This window comes from Elephantulus edwardii, unplaced genomic scaffold, assembly GCF_000299155.1.
Source record: "Elephantulus edwardii isolate Elephantulus edwardi_28Jun2011 unplaced genomic scaffold, EleEdw1.0 scaffold00014, whole genome shotgun sequence".
NCBI lineage: Eukaryota > Metazoa > Chordata > Mammalia > Macroscelidea > Macroscelididae > Elephantulus > Elephantulus edwardii.
In genome coordinates this window covers 15007428-15011817 of record NW_006399764.1, presented here as the reverse complement: position 1 = coordinate 15011817, position 4390 = coordinate 15007428, and positions in this window count along the sequence as shown.

The window sequence follows — 4390 nt, the reverse complement described above, 5'->3', positions numbered from 1 at the left end:
GTAAGTCATCATAACTGTTCATAAGTTTTTATTAATTTTCTCAGCTAGACTCAATCCATGAGTTTTTTATTTGATTAATTTATATTTTATAAATTCATAAGAGTTTTAAATTGGCCTTAAATTGGGTTTTTTTTAATGAGTAATATGCAGATAGTTATGTGGAAGAGTATATTTTAAAAAACCAAAAACTATTATAATTTTATTCCCATGGTCAAATACTGGTAATGTTGTAAATTTCTCGAAATATTTTTTTATGGATGTCACATCTCTACATTCACACTAGTGATTTTTACTTTACATAATGTTAGAACAATTTCATACAAAATATTTTCGAAATAAAGAATATAATTTCACACAAATATTTTAGAAATAAAAATTTTATTTTCTACAATTGAACTATTTGAAGCAGGAGTGGCATCCACTTCCATAATAGCTTGCCTTTAGAAACCCTATGAACCTGGAGAAAGGACGAATGTTATACAGGAGGTGTCCAGGACTTTCATTCATAGGGTCGCTATGAGTTACCTGTGACTTGAAGGCACTTAACAGCGACAACTATTCGGCATATGTGTTGTTTACATGATCACTGTTATAATGTCAGTAAGCATTTCTTTGTTATCAATTTAAACTCTTAATTGCATAATATTGACAGTATATACCAATGAAAGATTTCATTTTGTGAGAAACAAGAAGCAGCAGATTAATTAGAATACATAGATTTTTTTTTTTCCTTTGCATAGAGATACTGAAAATCAAGCTGCACTCTTTTCCTCCAATCGGTTCTAACTCACGGTGACCCTAACCAAAGCCAACTGCCTCTTCTTTCTGCCCCAGACTGGCTGGTGGGTTCAAACTGCCAACCTGTAGGTTACTAGCTAAATGTTTAATCACAGAGCAACCAGGACTCTTCCACTGATATAGTCATTATTAAATAAAGAGACTGCATATGGGAATATGAAGTTTGAAGAGGATATGTCTACTTAAATTTATTCAACTCGAAGGAGTTGCATGTCCTCATTTGTCTAATACATTTTAAAATTGTCTTATTTGCACTTTATATTTTACTATAATTCTAGTCCATTCAGTGTGTAACGAACGGGCTGATGTGTGGTTCTGGAGAGGTATAAAAATGTAAAGAAACATGAATGTAAACCAATTAAAAATTAAACAAATCTGAAAAAAAAGTGAAGAAACTTGCAAATAAAATTGAGAGACCTTCTGAAGGAAGCATCATCATAAACGTAATACATGCACAAACGTAAAGAGCTTTGTAACCTAGTGATAAAGAGCTCTGCTGCCAACCAAAAGGCATGCGGTTTGACCCTACCAGCAGCTTGGCGAGAAAGATGGGCAATCTCCTGGCATGTGATTTACTGCTTCCTAAAACCCACTGCAGGGTCAGCTATGAGTCTATGTTACTCAGTGGCACAAAGCAAAAACAACATTTAAAATTTGTAATCATAGTACCAGAGGAATGTCTATCTGTGCTTCATTGATTATGCAAAGGCATTTGACTATGTGAACCATAACTGTGGCTGACTCTGAGAAGAATGGGAATTCCAGAACACTTGATCATGCTAATGTGAAACTTAACACTTGAACCAAGAGGCAGTCGTCAGAACAGAGCAAGGAAACACCTCATGGTTCAAAATTGGGAAGGGCGTACGCCAGGGATGTGTCCTGTCTCCATACCTTTTCAACCTGTATGCAGAACAGATAATCCGGGAGGCTGGGCTCTGAGGAGAAATGCGGCATCAGAATTGGTGGAAGATCTGTCAACAATCTGCATTGTGCAGATGACACAACACTGCTTGCTGAAACTGAGGAGGACCTGAAGCGCTTGCTGAAGAGGGTCAAAGACTGAAGCCTTCAGTATGGACTGAGGCTCAGTGTCAAGAAGACAAAGATTCTCACCACTGGATCAATTGGCAGCATCAGGATGGATGGTGAAGAGATTGAGATTGTTCACAGCTTTAGTCGGCTTGGCTCCACAATCACCACTCATGGCACCAGCAGCCAGGAAATTAAAAGACTTATTGCTATGGGAAAGTCTGCTGTTAGGGACCTCTCTAAAGTACTCAAGAGCGACGGTGTCTCTCTGGAGACTAAGGTGCATCTGATACAGGCCCTGGTCTATTCGATCACCTGTTATGCATCAGAGAGTTGAACAATGATTGGGGAGGACAGAAGGAGAATTGATGCCTTTGAGCTGTGGTGTTGGAGAAGAATATTGAGGGTACCATGGACTGCTAAGAAAACAAACAGTTTCATCCTGGAGAGGGTTAAACCGGGCTGTTCCTTGAAGGCAAGGATTCTGAGGCTTCATCTGACGTACTTTGGTCATGTTGCAATGAGAGACTGGTCCTTGGAGAAGGATATCATGCCTGGGAGGGTGGAGGGACAGCGCAGGAGGGGAAGGCCCTCTATGAGGTGGATTGATTCAGTTACTGGGGTAATCGGGATGGGTGTGTTGGAGACAGTGTGATTGGCATAGGGCAGAGCAGAGTTTAGGGCTATTGTACATAGGGTTGCTTTGAGTCGCAAGCAACTTGACGGCACATAATAACAACAACATGTTCATATATTTTATATTTTATGTATCAGGTTAATTTTAATTCTTCAAACAATATGTTTCATTCTTTTTATATTCAAGAACTTTGATAAATGTCAATAGTTGTAGAGGGGCTTCAGGCCTTTTGTTCATAGGGTCACTATGAGTCATGCTCGACTTGAAGGCAATCAACAACACAAGAACAACATTGAAGTTAAAGCTAAACCCAAATAATAGCTTGAAATACTTTTATTTATGTGTATGTTTATATATTCTATATTTCACATATCATAATTTTAATATGTCAGACTATTATTTGGTTTTAGCTTTAAGACTTCAGTGTACTGAACATAAAAAGAAAGAAAGAAACAAACATTGTTTTCTTCCAATTCTTACTAAGCTTACCTCTTTAAGAGTTAGGTCTGAATTATTGTTACTAATGGAGTTGGTCTGTGCATTGCTGTACAGAGGTAACTCGTGGTTGCTGTGATGCTAACATTGTGACACTGATGTGTGAATTGTGATAATGGTTACCCATGGTGGACCGTGTTTGGTGGAGCTTCCTGACTAAGCTTAAAAGCAGGAGTGGCATCCACTTCTGAAATAGCTTGCCTCCAGAAGCTCTATGAACTTGGAGAAATGATGGAAGTTATACGAGTGTTCAGGTCTTTGGTTCATAAGGTCGCTATGAGTTCTCTATGACTTAACGGCACTAAACAACAATGGAGTTTCTGTTTATTTTCTAATTCCTCTCTGTTCTTTCCTTTCCTCCCTATATTCTTCCTATTTTCCCTTCTATTTAGTAACTAGAGAATTTACCTCTAGCCCTCATTTTATTGTATAAAAATGTAAGCAGAGTTGCTCAGAACAGTAGAGTGTGGAGAAGGGCTGAGGGAGTGGAGTATGACAGTGAAGAGAAAAAAGTGAATTTTAGAGCAGAGAAAAAAGAACTTACATTTTCCTCATGGCCTTCAATGCAATTCATGGTTCTCATGTAGAAATCTACCTACAGTATAATGTAGAGAGCCATTTTAGGAGAGAAATAACCATCATTGAGAGAAATGAAAGTAAACTAGTATATTCTTTTTCTGAGAAACTATAGATATTTATTATATGTTCAATAGATTTCCTTCATCTTTGCATCATTTGTATATATGTGTATATTATTTTAATGTAGATAGGAATTGTGTTATCATGATTTCTAGACTATCTAACATGTTTTGGGTTACTAAATATGTATTTTATCACCTTTAATTCTTCTTAATGATAATTACATGACACCAGCCAGTATCAGTTTGGTAAAATAAGGTGTTAGCTTATACATACTTTTAGTTGAAAATGCAGTTTTCTCTTCAGGTTTTTTCTATAAACAGATATAGTTTCTGTTTGTATAATTTATTTTCTCAGAGTCACAACTAGTATACATATTTTATAAACAAATTTAAAAAAAGAAGAAAACAAATTAATTGAGTACAAAGTATATATTCTTTCAAAAATTTTAAGGTAAATTACTATCTTATTCCCTTACACTAATGAAAATATGCAAAGATGGGTACTCCATCTGAGTCTCTGGATATGAAAGACTTAGATTACTGGATTCTCTTTCTGGAAATAACCTGCCTTCTACCCTTATCCATTCTGTTAACCTTTCATGACTTCAATTTTTCAACAGAAATTAACCTCAAGAATAGCACACATAATGTTGTTGTTATTGTTATGTGCCATCGAGTCATTTGCGACTCATAGCGACCCTGTGTACAACAGCCCTAAACCCTGCTCTATCCTGTGCCAATCACATTGCCTCTGACATACCTATCCCGATTACCCCAGTCACTGAAT